The 21,944-nt window shown below is 37.3% G+C and overlaps 1 long non-coding RNA gene across 1 annotated transcript; it reads right to left on the bottom strand.

Annotated features, from left to right (window-relative positions):
* Window positions 1-9,324: 9,324 nt before the first annotated feature.
* LOC129718478 (uncharacterized) lies at window positions 9,325-17,837 on the bottom strand. Its single transcript, XR_008726914.1, has 3 exons — window positions 10,226-17,837; window positions 9,510-10,164; window positions 9,325-9,444 (listed from the first exon to the last, which is right to left on the bottom strand). It is a non-coding gene; the product is annotated as an uncharacterized LOC129718478 (long non-coding RNA).
* Window positions 17,838-21,944: the final 4,107 nt, after the last annotated feature.

Here is a 21,944-nt window from a genome sequence, read left to right as displayed (position 1 = left end):
TGCGGACTTGGTCAAAACAAACACAACCAAACTTCTCCTGCCGCAAAGAGATCACGATGGCGGGGTGTGCGATTCAATCTTCATTGTATGCGACGCAGCAACGGCGGTGTGCAGGTTGCTTTGTTTTGATTATTTTGATAGCGCGGTTTTGGATTAGAGCGCTTCATTTGTTTTAGGATGGTGCATGATTAATTATTTTTATCCACTATATAAAAATGGATTTACGTAACGCAGATTTTATTGATATTATTCCCGCCGTTACTGAGGTGCACAATAACCACCATCATTTTAAATCAAGAAAGTAAGCGGTGACATGTGCGTTTTATTGCAAGAAAATATTTGTAGAGTTCGGAACAATATATTTGTGAAACATTTAGGGTATCTTAATAATAAAAATTGTGATATCATTCACATAACGTAAAACGTGGTGGCGGGGCTGTGCGATTCAAACCTCATTGTGTGCGATGCAACAACGGCGATGTGCAGGTTGCTTTGTTTTGATTATTTTTATAGCGCAGTGTTGGATTAGAGCGCTTCATTTACTTTAGGATGGTGCATGATTAATTATTTTAATCCACTATATAAAAATGGATTTACGTAACGCAGATTTTATTGATATTATTCCCGCCGTTACTGAGGTGCACAATAATCACCATAATTTTAAATCTTTCTAAATCAAAAAAGTAAGCGGTGACATGTACGTTTTATTGCAAGTAAATATTGATAGAGGTCAAAGCAATATATATATATATATATATATGGTGCACAATAAGCACCATCATTTCAAATCGTTCTAAAACAAGAAAGTAAGCAGCGACATGTACGTTTTATTCCAAGAAAATATTCGTAGAAGTCGAAGCAATATATTTGTGAAACAGTAAGGGTTTTAATACTTTATATTATGATATCATTCGAATAACGTAAAACGTGGCGGCGGAGCTGTGTGATTTACACCTCATTGTGTGCGACCCAGCAACGGCGGGGTGCAGGTTCTTATTTTGATTATTTTGATAGCGCAGTATTAGATTAGAGCGCTTCATTTATAGGACGGATCATGATTTATAATTTTTATCTGAGGTGCACAATAACCATCATCATATTTAGTCGCTCTAGATCAAACAAGTAAGCGGTGACATGTACGTTTTATTGCAAGAAAATATATTTATAGAGGTCGAAGCAATATATTTGTGAAACAGTTAGGGTTTTTTAATAATAAAAATTGTGATATCATTCACATGACGAAAAACATTGATAAAGCCTGGCTTTTTTTCGTTCAACTTTAAGTGTGTCAAAATCAAACAGTGCCAAAAATGAACCGTACTAAAAACGAAACGTGCCGAAATCGAACGGGGTCTGTAATAGGTATCTGATTAATATATAAAGAAAAATATGCAAAGCCATGACTTTTCATGCTTGATTTACCTCTAAATCAAAATCTGAAACGATAATATGTGTTTTTTCTATATTAAAATGTTTTTTATTGTTTCGGATAGACACGTGTGGAAAAATTATGGTATTTTCTTCACTAAAAATTGAGTAAATCATACAAAATCGTAATTTTCCTATGCTCAGTTTTTCTTCAATTCAAAGTTCATGGAGATGATGTGTGTTTTTTCTGCATTAAAAAAAAAAAAAATGATGATGATGGTCCCACCTCATACCCCTACATCGGTTTGAGCTGGACGATTTATCTATATGAGATATTTTTAAAAACATGCAATGTAACCAGTTGGCAAACAAATAACAGACTGGTTATTAATTTCAGACATAGTAACCCTTCAAATGAATACCAATAATTAAAAAAAAAAAAATTGACGGATTTCCAATCCAAGGCTCATCCAGAACGTTTCCAACCCGAAAATTATCTGGACTTGATTAGGAATTGAACTAATGTTTAAGAGCGTGCACTAATCAGAATTGGTTCTAGATAACGATCTAGAACTACGAGAGAGATCCAATGATACTATAGTTCTCGATAACGAGCTCTACAGATCACAGGCAAACTCAAGCCTTTTCAGTTTTCGCTCCAAACCCTTTTTTAAATTGTGAAAACAGATGAATTGTTAAAAAGAAAGTAAAATAATTTAGAAAATATTACAAGCCAAAAAGCAATTTGTCAACCCGATATGCTTTTTGTTTCCATTTCAGGGGTTTAAACCTGATGTACTCATATCAAGATTGTCTATGTCAGTCTCCGCGCGCGTGACTCAAACATGTGTAGCCGACTCTTTTTTTTTTACTCTACTATTTAATATTATATAACTATATTCAAACAAAAAATCCATCATCATCAATGAACATAATAACTTAATGTACCAAATAAATTAAAAAAAAAATTCAATTTTACAATCTTCTTTATAAATTTACAAAAAATCTATGCTGTCTACAAAACAGACTTTATGTGTGAAATACAAAGCCGTTTAAACTCTGCCATTGTTGCTGCACGTTTTACTTGCCTGGGCATCGAATTGAAAAAGTTTATTCCTTTGTACAACAGAGAGTTCTGTGATCTTCCAAAAAGAAAATTTGGTGTTCTGGCATCTTCCGCGTTTCTAGTGTTGTACCTGTGCAAATCTCTTCCTCTATCAATCCGATCACACAAATATCGAGGCAACATATTATTAAAAATTTTATATAGAAACACCATTGTCAAAAAATATACTCTTTGCTTCACAGAAAGCCATCGCAATGCGTCCAGCATAAAACTACAGATCACAGGCAAACTCAAGCCTTTTCAGTTTTCGCTCCAAACCCTATTTTAAATTGTGAAAACAGATGAATTGTTAAAAGGAAAGTAAAATAATTTAGAAAATATTACAAGCCAAAAAGCAATTTGTCAACCCGATATGCTTTTTGTTTCCATTTCAGGGGTTTAAACCTGATGTACTCATATCAAGATTGTCTATGTCAGTCTCCGCGCGCGTGACTCAAACATGTGTAGCCGACTCTTTTTTTTTTACTCTACTATTTAATATTATATAACTATATTCAAACAAAAAATCCATCATCATCAATGAACATAATAACTTAATGTACCAAATAAATTAAAAAAAAAATTCAATTTTACAATCTTCTTTATAAATTTACAAAAAATCTATGCTGTCTACAAAACAGACTTTATGTGTGAAATACAAAGCCGTTTAAACTCTGCCATTGTTGCTGCACGTTTTACTTGCCTGGGCATCGAATTGAAAAAGTTTATTCCTTTGTACAACAGAGAGTTCTGTGATCTTCCAAAAAGAAAATTTGGTGTTCTGGCATCTTCCGCGTTTCTAGTGTTGTACCTGTGCAAATCTCTTCCTCTATCAATCCGATCACACAAATATCGAGGCAACATATTATTAAAAATTTTATATAGAAACACCATTGTCAAAAAATATACTCTTTGCTTCACAGAAAGCCATCGCAATGCGTCCAGCATAAAACTCGAGGAAGTGTATCTATTACATTTTAATATTTATCGCATAATTCTATTTTGTAAACGTTGCAATCTCAATATTTGCGTATTGTTTGCCAGGAATAAAATGGATGAGCAGAAATCTATATGTGGTGAAATAATTGACTTGTACAACTGAATTTTACTTCTAATAGTCAATTCATCCTTTAACCGGCACAAGACACCGTATTTTCTGGCATTATCAATGTGAGACTTAAAAGTTAATCTGTCATCAATAATTACTCCAAGATACTTTATTTCATTTCCGCGATCAATCGTCTCACCATCAATTTCAATATTTACGTCTAGTCTGGAGTTGGCTGAAGAAATTATCAAGTACTTTGTCTTACTAATGTTTAACTTTAGTTGCTTAAATTTTAACCAATTCGCTAGATAATGTAAATCTTGGTTTAGAAGTGCTACAACATCAAGCGGATGCTTCGCTGCAATGAACAGAACAGTGTCATCAGCGAATAAATTAATATCACAGAACCGTTAAACTCGCTTCATGTCATTAATGTAAATAATGAATAAAGTGCGCCCTAGAACACTTCCTTGCGGTACACCAAGTGTATTAGCAAAATCGTTAAAACGAGTCTTCTGAGTTCTAGCACACAAAAAGCTTTCAAACCATTTGTATGCTGTCCCTACGATACCAAAGCGCTCCAATATTTGTAACAATAAGGACCTAGAAATTGTTTCAAAAGCGCGTTTTAGATCCAAAAACACCGCAAAAATAGTTTCTTTAGCCTCGATTTTTTCTTTCCATTTTGCTAACGCCAGATTCAAAGCAGACTCACAAGAGTGACCCTCTCGATAACCTGATTGGTCTGGGATTAGCAAGTTATTACTATTTAAATAATTCATCAGCTGGCATTTTACAACAAGTTCTAATATTTTCTCTAATGTGTGCAACATGTTAATGGGACGGAACTCTTCGGCTTTATTCGTCCCAGTAATCTTGGGGATAGGAACCACAAGAGATTCCTTCCAAACTTCAGGCACGTGCCCCGTTTGTAATGATTCATTAACAAGGTTCAGCAGGTCGTGTCCAATAACATAAAAGCAATCTTGTATTACTTTTGCGTTGACATTGTCGATACCAGCCGATCTTTCCAAAGAAAAACAAATATCTTTCAACTCTGCAAAAGTAATAGGATGAAAACCATCAAAGCTACAGTTATTATTGATCGGCTGTATTATCTCGTCCGGTTCATTGACCAAATCAATGCTTTGATTGATCGATTGAACACTATCAACGAAATAATTGTTGAATTTCTCTGCTATTACTCGCGCTGATTGTTCTCTCAAACCGTCAAATGTTAAACGATTTTTATTTTTCATTAATGTTTTTAATAATTTCCATAACTCTTTGCTGTTATTTTGATGTTGATCGATCTTCCTCTGTATATATTCACAACGGGCCTTTTTCAAGGCGCGTGAATATAAATTACGCGCGACAGTGTACCTATTCCAATCATTGTTATCGTTACTTCGGCAAAATTGTTTGTACTTTTTATCTCTTTTACGTTTTAAACGTAAAAGATCCAAAGAGTACCAGCTGTTCGATTTATCCGATTCAATGTATTTTTCAAAAACTAGACTACTGGTACACTCTTTCAGCGTATTGGTGAGAACAGCTGCTTTATTATTCAAATCACCAGTTATTGGGAGAAAATCCAAGCTTCTCAAAACAAGCTGAGACAATGCCTGCTTTGAATATCTATTCCAGCACTTAATTTATACCTTTTCATCACGGTTTCGATCATTCTTTATCAAAATACAAATTGTCTCATGGTCTGAAATTTTACATAGGCCTCTGTAACAGAATGAACGTTGTCAAAATTGGCAAACACGTGATCAATTAATGTACGCGAATGTCTGGAAATTCTCGTAAATTCTGAAACCGTTTGTGTTAAATTGTTAAAGTTAGCTAACTGCTTCAATTGATTCGAATTTGGATCATTTAACCAATCAATATTGAAATCACCAGCAATGACATTTAATTTGTTTAAATCAACGAAGTTATCCCACCAGTTATCTAATATTTCTAAAAAACGCTGGTTACTTGAACTAGGGGAGTGATATAAAAGTCCGAAGTTTCCAATCGTCATGCCTCCTTCAACTGAAATTCCAAGGAACCAATTGTTTTCAACAGATTCATTTGATAGAATGTTGAATGTTACTGATTCCTTGGCGTAAATAGCAACCCCACCAGTATGTCTGGAAGCGAAAGGCAAAAAGCAACTTTGTATCCCGGAAAACTATACTGATCAAATGCATCAGCATCTACTATATGTGTTTCGGTTCTAAATACTAACATTGGACGTTTTGTTTTCACAAGATGCCGCAAAGCAACATAATTTGTAGATAAACCAGCAATATTCAGATATAATATTTCCAGCTTCCTCTCACATTGCGATTCTTTTAGCTGCTATTTACTAAAAAACATGTTGCTTTTTTTTTTTCGAACAGTCTCCGATAAACCGGACACTGTGAACTAGAAGCTGGATGTTTAACGTCCAAATTCATTTTCAATTCTTTATTTGACTTTAAACAATTCACGCAGTTAAATTCAGTTGAAGAGCAATCAGATGTCTTGTATTGCCCGCTACATTTGGAACATGTTTCAGGATTAACACACTCCGTGCTTTTATGGCCAAATTCTCCACATTTAAAACAACGCAAAACATTAATGGCCTCTTGTACAGGACACTTATCCCACCCAATGCTTACTTTTCCAGCACTCATCAAGGCGTTATAAGTATCCTTGTCAACTTCAACAATTACATTATATTCATTATATTTGAAGCGAGTATTTTCGTACTCCGCAATAACTTTTACTTCATTGACGTTGATGTCATTTTGACTTTTCAACAGGTCAATAAAGTCTTCAGAGGAATACCGATCACTCGTTCCCACAATTTTCAACTTTGGTTTCGGAATTGTGGGAATAACAGCACTATACTTTTCACCTAGATTGCTCTCTATATCTTTTTTCACAACCTCAACATTATCCCCTGTTGCACACTCAGCAATAATCGAGCCATTCTTTCCGTTCCTAAAATTACTAATTTTGTGTATTTTTGAATCCAATTTTTCTTTCAAAAATAATCAAGTGTTTTCACTAGATTGAGAAGACTCGACTGGTTTGATCACAATGACCGGCCGAGCCTTACGGTTCTCTTTTCTTTGAATTTTTTTAAAAACGGCCCCAGTTGACCCCGCTAAAACGTTCGCGTAGGTTTGCTTATTGCAACAAAAAACCTCGTCATCGCGTCTCGAATCGTCCACAATCAGTTCATCGCGTGCTAAAAACATTTTCTTACTGGGATTTGAGTCCGATTCAGAGTGAACCGTTCTCTCATTACGTGCTCTCTTTCTGTTCATTGAGGCTGCATTATTTTCCCGATCTTTAATTTCAAGATATTTTTTGAAATTATTCAGCTTACTGGCAACACTGGTTTCAATGCATACCATACTCTCACGCAGAGAGTCACTGACCGATTTCAAAATCATCTCGATACCACTTGAAATTGCCGTGTTTATCTTTGATTCAATTTTGCTTTGGTTATCGGTAAGCGACTGAGACATAGATGACAATACACCCATAATCTTGGTCAGCTCACCACTCAAAGCATCAATGTTTCCGCCGTCATCTTGGGCTGATAGACATGATACACATTTAAACACAATAATATCATTATCATTTACGACTTTCGCTGCTATTTTTGTCAGCGGTGTGCAAACTCTATGGAATTGAGACTTGCATTTACCAACGCAAATAACAGGATCATCGCTAATGCGAATGGTATTGCCACATTCCGCACAATCCATTATCCCGATACAAACAAGCAGACGCCGCTGCAGACAAATACGCTGGTCACGTCCAGCAGCAACGGCAGAGGCTATAGGCAGCGAACAATGAAAAAAACAACAATGAAATTTCAATCAGCAGCCGTAGCGTCTATGTGATATAGACGCGGTGGTCGGCGCTGGCACAAATTAAATCAATAAAAAACAGAATAAATCAAAAGCATGCAAAGACACTTCTACTTATCCGTTAAGATATCCAATTTGGCCGTCGGATCACTAGTACTAGATCACCTATAGCACTTTATTTCACACAAAAAAAAGCTTTTTGAATTAGACACTAGTGGTACACAAGCTACCATGTTCACCGTATCACCAAACATGTTTGGAAAAAAAATTTGAGGAGAAATTATAATTATCTGACTATTAAAAATTGTGATATCATTTACAGGACTACGTAAAACATGCAAAATCATGGCTTTTGATGTTTAACATACCTCTAAATCGAAATTCAAGGCGATGATGTGATTTTTCTTTCAAAAAAATGTTCGTTGATGTTTAAAAAAGACATTTGAGGAAAAACGACAGGTATCTGATTATGAAAAATTAAGATAATATTTACTACATAAAATATTCATAATGATGATACTTAATGCGTAATTCAAAGCGATGATATCCAGTCAGGTTTTTTTACGTGGTTTTTTTATACGCGGATTTTTTATAATTAACGCGGTTTTTTACGCGGATTTTTGAATAACGCAGTTTTTTTTACGCGATACCGCGCTAATTCAAAAAAAAAAATCGCGAATTTCCGAATTAACGCGGGTTTGGAACCATAAACGTTTAAGTGTTAATCTAGTAAAAGACTTAGTCCAAAAAATGCTCTCCGCCCACCGAAAGATCCGGAATGACCTACAAAGAGGACAATTTTAAATTTCGGATTTTCGGTGTTTTACATTGAAATCTTAGGGAAGAAATTTGAGGATATCTGACAAATGAAGAAAATATGGAGATATATTGCAAATAATTGAATCTGAGGAAAAAAAAGATAATTATAAAACTACGTAGGCATGCAAAATCTTGAATGTTAGTAGGCCTTTAATTGATTAATTTTAATCACATCAAACTGTTTGTTTCAAATATGCACGCGAAGTGATGTTTTTGAGTATCCATATTTGACGCAGGAAATATTAGTACGGTCAGTTTTTATTCCGCGGTTTTTTACGAGTTTTTTCAACACGGATTTTTGAACTAATGCGGTTTTTCACGCGATTTTTTATGCTTAACAGCGCACTAGATGCGACATTATGCGCATTGTGCATAAGGGTAGAAAAACCAAATTTCGCAAGTCATTGTTTTTGATTTTCAGCTGGAACTGTAATATATGACAAATAAATGTGTGCGACACATCTCGGACACATGAAGATATTTTCATTAAATACGTAACTACAAACATTGTAGCAATCATGATTAATCTTGAAGATTATTAGACCTAAACTTATGAATGATAAAAAAACACATCCCACATCAACTCCAGCTGTCATATTTTTATTTTGTGATGGTAATTTCCGGTTTCTTGCGAAAAGCCCAAGGTGATCAAATTCAATCCAATCTTAGTGTTTTCAGAAACAGAATGATACCCAGCCGTGCAATGTCCGGGGTAGTGCCGTGTTGCAGTCGTGCGAATGAAAAATATCGTTGCCGGCGATATTTTGTGCTTCCCGGAGAGTTCACGGCAGCAACTTGCGAAGATGTGACTATGTGGCAGTGAAATATTTTGTTTTTGTTTTTTGCATTCGCGCCACGGCTTGGACTCTGCCCGAAAGTAGTGGGAATAGCGCTAAATTCGCATATAACTTTGTGTAAGCAATCCGAAGGTGAATAGGTATGACAAGAGTGGATAGATAGAGTGGCGCAGAGTCTGAAGCAAAATAAACCAAACGAACCAAACGACCAAAGTAATCAAACTTTACTACTACGCTAGACTTGTCGGAAGGGGTATTATGATCATTAAAAAAAAGTTTACAATAAATTGAGTTTTTTATTCTTGTTTATTTTTAACATTTTAACATTTGAAAAAGCGTACAATATATTGAATTGAATTTTTTTTTGTTTATGTATATGTACACAGCATTTCAATTGTGTAGGCTTGCTTGCTCGATCGATGTCGCAATCGCGGAATCGTTCGTGTCAGTCTAAAAAGTAAAATAAAGTGAAAACGTAAGCAACTGTTCTCATAACGGAAACATTGAGATTTTACCTAAGCTTTCCCGCTGAAGCAAGTCTACCGATCCCGTTGAACCGTTCTGAACCTTTCAGTTGATCGTTGGACCATACTGTAATGCTGTTAAGAGTTTCCACGGAACAGCTTGGAGGCAACAATTCATCATCGGCAGCAGTCCCAGCAGCAGTAGCAATAGTCCCAGCAGCAGTAGCAATAGTCCCAGCAGCAACAGTAGTCCCAGCAGCAGCAGTATTCCTAGCAGCAGCAGCAGTTCAGCAGCAGTAGCAGTTTTAACGTCTTTTGTTGTTTTGTTGTTGAATCTACCACCCGCAATAATTTTACCATGAAAAACATTGCAAGTGACCTCTAAATGTATATGAAGAATGCCTCAAATATGGCTGTGAAGATACATAAAAACCCCTCTCTTCATCGTAAAAATGACAAACACAGTGTTTTTATTGTTCTGAACAATAATATTTAATGTAGAATTGATGTATTTACAATAAAAAACATAGTCAAATTATGATAAAGCAATGTACAATTACAGCAACCGCTAAGGTTTTTTGATGTTACTGTTTTCGGGTGCTCTCGTACTGGTTTCTTTCACTTGAGTTTGGTATCGGAAATATTGAAACACACCAGGTATAGGTCTCAGCTTCCTGTTGGCTGCGGCCACGTACAAAACATGAACCTATTCAAAATGACAAAAAACATTTTATTCATCACTTGCAATTATTTTCTAGTTTACTTACACTGCAAAGTCGGGTGTTTTCGGTAGTAAAATAATCTGCTGAAAGACAGCAAAAGTCCATACGTAGCTTAGTTACTATCGGATTCTTTGGAAACTTCACATGTAATATGTTTGTTTATGTTTGTTTAAAAAACGACTGGAACGGTTAGTTTAACGGATTTATCAGCTTAATCAGTGCGTGTATACAAGCAAAAACGATTTGTTTCTTCTTATTCCGACAGTTTCGGTGACTTTATTTCACCTTTTTTAAGGAGTCTAAAAATATACAATGTGTGTAGTTTTCCTTTTGTAATATGTTACATATTAGATGTTACATGATGGTATTACCTCGATTTATGTACATAGACCACTCTGTTCCGAAACAGAATAGCCATTCTGTTTCGGACGAAATTTCAACATGGTATGAATCAGCTTTAAAGTTCGATTTTTCAAAATTTTCTGGTCTTCTAACTTCAGTTTCTTGGGTAGATGCGGATACTGTGAAAAACTCATTTTGAAAAAAAAATGGTCTTTAGACCACTCTGTTCCGCAACGACTCATATATGGGTATACACGTGGGCGCAACTAAGGAAAATTTCTAGGGGGAGCTAGTTTTCATGTATGTAATTTTAAAAAACAGAAAAAGGAGTTTCAATATGCTTATTTAATAACGCTTAAAATAGTGTCGTAACAGCAGAAAAAATCACTTCGGGATAGAATCTCCGAAGATGTACCGAATATCTTGAACGCCAACCTCCTTCAGCAACACTGATTTGATATTGCGGAGAGCCAGGTTTGGTAAATGGCTGGGCAGTGCGTTTTAACAGCACACCCGTACTAGCTGGAAAAAAATAGACCCAAGTGTGGTTCAAGGCATAATGCCCTATTCCTACCTCCACGTGTTACCGACTAGGATACGAGCAACCAAGGGAAAACCGGTGAACCGGTGGGAACTTGGTCGTATGCTGACAGGAAAGGCGTAGTTGTTCTCCTTAGAGAGCAGCTTATGACTTGCAGCTATGACTTGCGGTGTCTCGCCAGCTACATCCATGGCGGCAGCCCCGTCGCGAGACTAGGCATCGCAGCCCTAGTAAGGCAGCATACTAAAATAAACATACTACGAAGAATCAAAAATTCAAAACGAATTGGAACAATAGGCAATGACCCAGCCGACGAAATTAGGACGACGATTAGAAGCTCGGTACATGTAACAGTAGATCGCTCAACGCCCCGGATGTCTGGATCAGCTAGAATCCCGCCACTTCGACATCGTTGCGCTCCAAGAGCTTTGCCTGAAAAGAGAGAAGGTACGGTGGATTTGTGACCGCAAGGCACAGTACCACCAAAGCGGTGGCACAACCAATGAGCTTGGTAGCGGTTTTATGCAGGATGCAGAGTCGTGTGATGAAGTGGCAGGCAATCAGCGACAGGTTGTGTTTGTTGAGAATAAAAGGCTGGTTCTCTGTCCTCACGAAGGAAGACCTGATGCAGAGAAAGAAACGTTCTACGCACAGCTGGAGAAACTTTACGATAGCTGCTCGCGTAGAGACATCAAGATTGTCATTGGGGACATGAATGCAAGAAAAGACTTATATAAGCCGGTGATCGGCCAGCACAGTCTGCACACCGTGACGAATGACAACGGCCAGCTATGCACCAACTTCGCAGCTTCCAAAGTCCAAAGTCCCTTCCTTCCTCGACCAACGTACAGCAAAACAATTGACCACGTTCTCATCGACGGCCCGTTCTTCTCAGACATCACATGCGTACGCGCCAATCACAGTGCTGATCGGACATGACCACTTCGGTACAAAAAACTACAAAACCCTGATATAACCGGTAGTCCTCTACGAAAGTCCTCTTGGTGTTTTCGAACGGAATGGAGAGAACCCCATTGCGCACCTGGCGAAAGAAAATAGGTTGCGGTGGACCGGTCACGTCGTAAGGATGCCGGACGACAACCCTGTGAAATCACTTTTCTTCAGCAAACCCTACCGGTACCAGAAAGTAAGGGGCGCAGCGTGCATGACTAGTTCTTAGCCAATGAATGACGACATGAGATTTGAAGAATCGAAGTAGGCCGTGGCCGGATTTGGACGTCAAAATTTTCGCTCGCGTGATATTTTGGAAGAAAATTTGTTTAATAGGATAGTGCGTGTAAGTTACAGGTGTTATTGCGAAGTGGGTTTATTCGGGAATGTTTGTTGTGTTGTGCTTGATGCGGAATATTCACTTAAGTTCCGTGAAGAATCATTGATGAACTGGCTGAATTGGCATATGGAATGGTACTACGCCACCGTAGTCTGCAGCGGGTTCTGTATTACTTCTCATGACTGTGTGGTTTGAAACTGACAACAAGGCTAGCTGGATAATGTGTGCGGTTTTGTTCTACGTGTGATTTTGGTGAAAAAGTTGTTTTCTTATTAGTGTAATTGGTCAAGTTTTTCGGTTCAGGTTCTACTGCTGCCCGGGAATGTGCAAAAAGAAGCCAGCGGATCGTCATGAAGCAGATAAGTGGCATTTTTATTCATAGTGTTTTTGAAATGCTTTGTTTTTTGTTTGCTTTGAAATCGCACTTGGAAGGAATTGAAGAGGGGTCGAAAAAGATCGTTTTTGGGATTGCGTCTTGGGCTTACTAAAGAGCGCTCGAAGCGCCATCAACATCCAGATAGAGGAGCATTGTTATTTAGAAATGTCAGGTGAATGAGGTTCCGAAAGTCATAAGAAGTACTCGAAGCAAAGATAATTTCGTAGTTAGCGTCAAATGATATGATTCGTTATGCACGGAGGGGGAATGTAATCGTTAACATTTTGAGTGATATTTGTCGATGATTGACAACTTGAATTCAGGCGCATATGTGAGAGAAAGTCGTCCATGGCAGTCCTATTGAGGAAGTCATATACAAACGTGAACTGTTTTACAATTCAGTTTCACACCGTTTCACTTGCGATGTGCCCGTTCAGGAGGGTCGGGTTCCGAGTCGAAATGTGGCACCAAGGCTTTGCTTTTTTCGATTTTCCTATGTTGCATATAACTTAAAGCCGCGACCCAGATTCTCATGACTTAAGGGGTTATATACCTTTTTGGTCGAGAAAAATGAGGGAAGTTTGAATCTATTTTTAAGCGCATAGCATCATTTTCATTGCATCAAAGGGGTATTTTTCTGAAAGTACAGTTTATCAACAACAACAAAAATACGTTCGATTTTGAGGACTATGGTGCAGTAATGATAGCCAAAATCTTATGCTTCACTTTTTCGATTTTTATAGCTTTTGGGCAGATGTTTTATATAATACGTTCCAATTATGACTGGTTCGGCATTTTGTTAATAAACATGAGACTATATATTGGTCAATATGGATAACTTCGTTTTTAAATTATTAAGGCTTTGTATGCATGAAACTTTGCCAATTTTTCTATTCAATAGGTAACATTCACATCGAAATGTCGTATCCCCGAGCGTCTGCGTCGGTAGAAGGAAAAATAGCGGTCGTGCGAAATGCTTCGGTGTAAACCGCGTTTCCGGTTCGGGAGAGTTTTGCTCATATGAACGTTTTCGAAATTAAGTGATTTCGCGGAGTTTACCCAGATGCTTGTTCATGTCTCACCGAAGATTTCGTTCGGTCGATAAATATCGTGACTAACGAAAACGCGATGTATACCTTCCAAAGAATCGCGGCCAACGTGTACTCGAGATTAACAAATAGCTGGTTGCTACAAGTGGTAAAGGCTACTTCACGCGCGTCGTACGCAGAGGATCGCGGTGTTTGGCAAGAAAGATACTCATGGTTCGTTTCGGTAATAAGCGCGCATCATTTTTATATTCCGTTTTTCAGGTGTGTTTTTCGCGGGATCGTGTTTTTAGAGCAGACGAAGTGAATACGAGAGACGTCGTTAGTCGATCTGTTATATAGAAAATATCCGGTTGACCGAACCTAGAGAGACTCCGTGTTTATACATTTCAAGTGGCCTATTTTTAGATAGATCAACAACGCGCAATAGCTTTCGGTATAAAGAGGATCACCTTACGAGGAGATATCCGATCATTTGAAGTTGTCTCGATTCGGTCAAAGATCCAGTATCCTTGCGTACGATTTATTGTTGCGGTGTTACATTTTCAAACTGAATAAGTTCGAATCGCATTATGAATATCGTGGCGGATGTAATGAACTCAATGGCGCGACACTTGTTGTAAAGAACCCGACGCTCGAAATCAGCGCATCGTTTACCAAAACGAAACCTGCTGCAAACCTTACCCTTCTCTCCAACATCCCAGTGATTTCTCGTGGAAGTGCAGAGGTGTTCTCGGCTTCCATAAAGCGAGTATCACGTCAACATTTTCCTATACAAACTCCTTCTTTGACCTGCATTCGGATGCGGCCGGCGCTGGTATTGCCTGATAAATATATTAAGGTCACCAGTTTTTACACATTGAGGATGCATGTTGGTCCCAAGCATCATCTATTGGTTCTCTGTGTAATTACTGCTGATCTGGCAATAACGGAGTAGCAACCGCGGGCGGTCAATCATGCTCATGCTCATGCTCAATGAATGACGACATGAGATTTGTGTTGATTTTGATGCTCTGATAAGTAGTATGGAATGTATTTATATTGAATACAATTATTCTCTGGGAAATTCTAGGGGGGGCTAAAGTTATCAATAACTACAGTCACTGACTGCTTCTATTCGCATAATAGTCCTATGTAAAATTTGAGTGTACTTTTGTTTGCGATAATGGGTCCATTTTAGGATGCATTTCAAGAATAGCCATTAAAAAGTAAGGTTTGATTCTCACAACCTCGATTTAAAAGGCTATTTTTAAGCACCACGCCAAAATGGACCCATTTCCGCAAAAAAAAAACAGGAAAGCATAGGACTTCAAAATAGGTCTATTATGCGAATAGCGGCAGCGCAGTCATTTTACCAAAACATAAATTTTCCAACGGCTCTCGCGAACGGAGGATTTTGCATAATTTACTTTTTTTTACAAAAATAATGATAGTTTTTCTAAAAAGTTTCGTTATTCGCGTAAAATATTTCGGTTTTTGTAGTAGGAAAAAAATATTGCTTCAAAGAAAATCCGTCGTTTCCAAGCATGCTATTATTGTTATAAACGAGCCTGTCTAAAATTCAATCCGGTTGATGGTTCTTCAAAACCAGTGCTTACCACAGCCACATTTTCTTGGAAAAAATAGGTATGTGGCGCGCAGCAGCAGATTACGCGCTTGCAATAGCTGGCAAATCGGTTCTACTGCTCAGACGTTTATGATTTTCTTTTTAAATATGCTCTAGTCGAAAAAACCTAAATGTTTTTAACGCTTTATCTGAAGGTACATATCCTTTTAGAAAATGCAATAAAGAATATTTCAATTTGTTTACCTAACACTAGTGTATAACCCCTAATAGTAAATACAGATTAATTTAGTATATTAGTACTTTCACTTATACGTGACTTTATCTATTTTGAAAATGCAAAAAGCTATAATTCAAATATTTTTTTCATGTTCAGGACGTTACTGCGATGTACTCCAACATTGAGCAATTTCGAATAGGTATTATGTAACATTGGTATAACACCGATTTACCAACAACAAAAAGTACAAAAAGCAAAAATTTTTGAAGCAGTGTTTTCGGACACTCGGTCCTTTGAAAGATTTAAAAATGAATTTCAAAACGATGTAAAACGAGCTTGCCATTGGGGTCAAATCAACGAATTGGCACTGCCGTACCAAGAGCCTGAAAATGGTCTCGAACAGAATTCGGACATGCAAAATGTGTCGAAAACAATATTGATTACGATTTTCTTAAAGTTTGAAAATTGTTATTTGCGAACAATTTGAAATTGTTCATGGCGAATTCCTGATTTCCACGAGAATTCGTTCGCTTTCCATGGTTGTAACCGATATTCGGTTATTCCGATTGAGTGGCTACCCTGATTATTGAAGAACAGTCAGGTTTTTTTTTTTACGCGGGGGATACGTACCTCGTAAAAAACCGCGTAAAAAAAAACCGCGGTTATTCAGAAATCCGCATAAAAAAAAACCACGTTTATTTTAAATCCGCGTAAAGTAGTCCAGCAAGAAGGGCTTTAGAAAAAACCCGAGACGCTCTAGAACCAGTATTTAAAATTGTCGTCTTTGACAGTCATTCCGGATCTTTCGGTGGGCGGAGAGTATTTTTTGGACTAAGTCTTTTACTAGATAAACACTTAAACGTTTCTGCTTCCAAACCCACGTTGATTCGGAAATTCGTGAAAATTTTTTTGAATTAGCGCGGTATCGCGTAAAAAAACCGCGTTAGTTCAAAAATCCGCGTAAATAAAACCTCGTAAAAAACCACGTAAAAAAACCTGACTGTATTACATACTATTTTACAATTAATAATGATGGAGTTCAGTTTGCTTCACAACTCTGTTAGTTTAAGCATTCTAAAAATTAGCATTAGCATTAGTGAAAATGTGAAGGCTATGGGACTATTTCAGCAGCAGACGAAGAAAGTCTGGTTTTCTACAGCATACTAATGCGAAACCTTCCGAAAAGCGACCTCTGTCGATGTGATGCAACACCGATACTCTAGTTATTTTTCTATTTTGTGTTCGTCATTTTTACTGTATTTTGTTAACCCTGGAAAGAAAATCATATTTTGAAATGTGTAAAAGAGTAACAATACGTCGAATTGACTCTCGGATTTCACATAATTGGAATACAATTGTTTTTTCAAAAACTATCATTGAATGGTCATTACAGTATTAACTCATCGATAAACAACAAACACTAGAACTCAGGTTTTAATATTTCTTTCTTTTCCATTTCTGTTACCATTTAAAGAAAAGTTAAAAGACAAATCAGAAACTAATTTGATTAGCATAGTGTCTTTGGAAAAGTTGTAAATAATTATTTCGACATATTAGCTGCGAAAATTTTTTTCAAAATATTGTTTTTTTTTTCAAAAGTATATAACTTTTTTTTCATAATTTCTCCATGAGCGGACAGTCCTCGATTAGGTAATTTTTTGTAGTTTTCATAAAAAATATGATTTCAATTGATCTGTTAATATTTAAAATTAAATAAACTTAAGTAAATTTAAAAAAAATAAAAAAAAATCCAGAGTAAAGATAAAATTATTATCTACAACTCTTCCGAAGACGTCACACCGATTAAATAAACGGTTTTGGCTCTAAAATATTTATAATTTATAATACCTTTCCAATATAGCATTATTTATGGCTTCTCGAAAATGAGTCGTGTTTCAGTGTAGCACTAAATTGCGTCATTTGCCCATAGAAACGTCTATGGAAAGTTTAAAACTGAGACATTTGTTGTGGAAGTTTCTTCAGATTGCGTCGAAGTTTATGTCTTTGAAATGACGAGCCGAACGACCGAATACATAACCTGAGCTCACCTTGTCCTAGAACAACATTTATTTTTCTAAGAAAGTGTTCGACGCTTGCACGTGAGAGTTTTCTAAACACTTCCGGTTTTTTTGCAGAAAACAAGGAACATTTGTTTTTATTTTGGAAAATTTGGCAAAATCGACTGAAATAAAATTATTTAAATAGTCCTACATACGTTTTTGGTATGTAATAGCCATAAAAAATAAAATTGACTCCAGTCGATAGCAGAAATGTTGTTTCAAGAAGACCGCATTTAAAAAGTTTACTATTCCGAACTCGCTTTTCATGCGAGGGAAATGTAGCTTAAAAAAAAATCAAAAAAATCCTCGTGAAAATACCGGGTAAATTCTGAACTCCGCGTGGAAAAATTTTATTTTTATTTTATTAAAATTTATTAAAATCTTTAATCTTGTCTGCCAAATACTTTTCGAAAGAGATTAAAAAGCGGTGTTATTTCCATCTGCAAAATACCATAAAAATCAAAAACAAAAATTTATTGCCAATGAAAAAACGGTACCGATTGCCTTAGCATACTGAAAGTAATTTTTAATTTTTCCAATTTTGAATTATTAGAAAAAATGAAATGGTAAAAAACACATCATAATAGTTTCAGGAGCTAAAATGTAATAAATTTAAAGAAAATAAGAAAAAACATTTTAAGTTTAGTAAAGCGGGCAATGTATGTAGTTTCGCGGGAATGCGAAGCTGAACGGGAATAAAAGGTGTGACTAGACTTAGAAAAATTTTTCCCTCGTCCAGACGGGTCGCGAACCCGCAATCTCCGTTGTCTCCGGCAAGGTGTTTTAGCCAATTAAACTACTGGGTAAGGTTAACTCTTCCTAATGTCGAAGACATAGAAAGTCCCGTCTGGACGAGGGAAATTTTTTTCTAAGTCTAGTCACACCTTTTATTCCCGTTCAGCTTCGCATTCCCGCGAAACTACATACATTGCCCGCTTTACTAAACTTAAAATGTAAGTCAATATGACAAAAAATGAAATTAGTTCGTAAAGAAAAAAACATGCAATTTTTCTCATATTTAAGCTTTGTCACAGTTTGGAAAGCTAATCAATCAAAGTTTATTAAACATATCTACTTTTCTAGTGATAATTTATATAAGCATTAGACAAGGCTTTTTGAAATAGAATACTTCTCTCAGGAAGTTCGGCTACATAGGGATGTGAAATGAAAATCTAAAACCGAAAAAAGTGAAAAATATGTCCAATTTCAAATGCTAATAAATCGGTTAGTATTCGATGGATTTCCTTCGTTCTTGCAGCAATAGATTGGAAAATCTTCTAAGATTCTTCCCAAAATAAGATAATTGTAATTTTATTATTCACACTATTGTACTATCGAAAATAGTCAAGCCTTGTCAAAACGAAAAATTCGACCTCTTATTGGTCGATATATGCTTGCTTCCCAAGCACGGTCGACAAAATCATATACCTTGCAATTGAAAACATGCTATTTGGCCTATATAAGAGCCTGTTTCAGCCGGAGCCGCTCATAATAGTTCTAGACAGCGACAACAGCAGTCGTCCTTCCTTAGCAGCAGCACTAGCCCTGTGGTTGGTCACCACGTCTCAGGAGCAGCGCGGTGTTTCTCAGCGTGTTTCGCCAGACAGCCATTATTCCCCCCGTGTTGGGGCAGCATGAAGATTGCCATCAGGAAATCCAATTTGGGAAATCAAAATGCCTTTTTGAAGGCAAATGAACAAGTCATTGAAAGTTAATAATTTTTTTCAACGCAAGCAAGTATTCTGTGTTGCATCCTAGCAATTTAAATTCGTCGCACCCGTCTAATTTACTGAATGTGAAATAGCTTCCACAGAGCATGTTGTCCGTGTATCTTAATTCCCCCAATGTTAGGGCAGCTCAAAGGTTGTAATTAGCAACCGATTTTGAACCGCAACATGCTTTTTTCAAGGCAAATAAAAAAATAATTGAAGGTTAATAATTTTCTGGCATCAACACAAGCAGACATTCTGTGCGGGATGCAATCAAATTCTGTTGTAGTTGTCTAATTTTCACTTTATTTAGTAAACCTCCACTGTAGGGGCAGCGCAAAGGCTGCGAACAGCATAACCAACATTGAATAATAAACTGCCCTGTTAGTACGCATTCACAAAAGCAGTTAGTTCGACTATGCAGAGCTAATATGAAGTCGATTCAATCAATCAGCATAAACAGAATTTCGTCGTCTCCCAGCTGCCAAGTTGCAACATGATGCAACACGCAACAGCGAGCAAACGAAATCGCTTGATGTTACAAACCGCAATAAGATACGGGTTAAAACCGTTGCGTGTGTGAGAGCACCATCGGTGTTTATTCGCTGGATACACTATCTACTGTCTACTTAACGCAATAATCTGCTTACATGCGACATGGGGACGGGAACATTTTCTTCAACCAAGCTGCACAACACGACACAAAACATGTTATTTTGTTGCTTCAATGAGAGTGCTATCGGTCCGGCTCGACAGAATGTTCACAAGAAATCATTTTTGTGCATCCGTGCTACGAAACTGAGGAAAAACTTTAGAAACTGAAAAAAGAGGTGGAGCTTATCAAATGATCGCTCTGAACCAGAATGAAGTCACACATATTTTTCAAGTTATATCATTTCACCACGTACGTAAAATAATTCATTCCTATTTTCATCCCTATATAAGAGCCTGTTTTAGTCGAAGCCGCTCATAGTAGTTCTGAACAGCGACGACAGCAGTCCTCCCTTAGCAGCAGCGGGAGCGAGCAGTGGGTACCATCGATAGCGGATAGCGGCCACAACTGTGGCATGGCTGCGAATAAGTGTAGCAGTTCCAGCGGATCTCACCATCGATAGCAGCAGGGCCAGCAGATGCAGGTACAGCGGATACCAATGGCGGCCACAACTGTGGCATGGCTACGGATAGCGTTGCAGGTGCTCAGCAGTTGGGCCAGCGTATAGCGTAGCTGTTGCAGCGGGTATATCAGCATCGATAGTAGCAGGGTCAGCTGATGCAACGACACTCCCTTCACTAAAATGCTGTTTCAGTGTGGTAGCGAGAAGCATCAGCAGCAGGCTTGCATGAAGTGAATACATCAGCCAGCAACTTTCTCTAAGGCCTCTGCCATAGTAGACGCGAAAAGCGGCGCGAACCGATTCGCTCGGCCGTAGGTTGATGTACAGCTCTACTGATGGCTGTACATTAACCTACAGCTGAGCGGATTGGTTCGCGTCGCTTTTCGCGTCTATTATGGCAGAGGCCAAATGGGAAAGTTGTATCAGTTTGTTAAGAAGAATATTATTGTCGGTAATATTACAGAGATGCGATTGCGTAAATCCGATTTTGAATTGAACAATTGTTCTTTTGAGAGCAAATAAAACACTTATTTGAAGAGTTAATAGCTTTTGGTACCAAAAGCAGTATAGTGACAGCCTCAGCGGTAGATGCAGATTCAGCCGGTACTTCCCTGAGACCGATGTAAAGGTAAATGGGAGCAGCACGGCGAAACAGTTCGGGTTATGCTTAGACGCGCGTCATTTTTCGTTCTTGATATTCCTCACATGAAACGACGCGCTTTCGTATGATAGCAGTGGTATTAGCGGTAGATGCATTTGCCAACACTTCCTCCAGTAAAGCCGTGTCTAGTTTTCAATGTGAAAACACCTTTCTCATTGTGTTGACCGTGCGCCTTAGTCCTCACTATCAAGGTAACACAGAGATGTAAAATAAACACTACATCCTATGATAAATTGAACAATTGTCCTTATAAGGACAACAAATGAATTAATGAAGATTTAATTTTGAATTAGATTACTTCTCTCAGGAAGTTCGGCTACATAGGGATGTGAAATGAAAATCTAAAACTGAAAAAAGTGAGAAAAATTTCAAATGCTAATAAATCGGTTAGTTTTCGATGGATTTCATTCGTTTTTGCAGCAATCGATTAGAAAACCTTCTAAGATTCCTACCAAATGCATGAAATTGCAATTTTATCATTCGAACTATTGTACTATTGAAAACTCTTAAGCCTTGTCAAAAGACAAAATTCGACCTCTGATTGCTTCCCAAGCACGGTCGGCAGAGTTATGGACCTAGTAAATTGGGAATGCATCATTTGGCCTATATAAGATCTTCATCAGATAATAAACAAACATTTCATCGGATATTAAATTGAACAACTGAAATTTGAAGAACACAAATGATTATTTGAAGAGTTAATATTTTCTCGTTTTGCGCTATAATCCAAAGTTAATTATCTTCATCTACATGCATACTCTGATTATTATTACGTGTTTGCGTCGCTTAGTGTTTGGCTACGGTCATGCAGAACGCAAATAACGGCGCGATGCGATTCG

This window comes from Wyeomyia smithii, chromosome 1 (genome assembly GCF_029784165.1).
Source record: "Wyeomyia smithii strain HCP4-BCI-WySm-NY-G18 chromosome 1, ASM2978416v1, whole genome shotgun sequence".
Taxonomy (NCBI): Eukaryota; Metazoa; Arthropoda; class Insecta; order Diptera; family Culicidae; genus Wyeomyia; species Wyeomyia smithii.
Note: the sequence above shows the minus strand (reverse complement) of the source record. Positions and strands in the feature narration are given on the sequence as shown.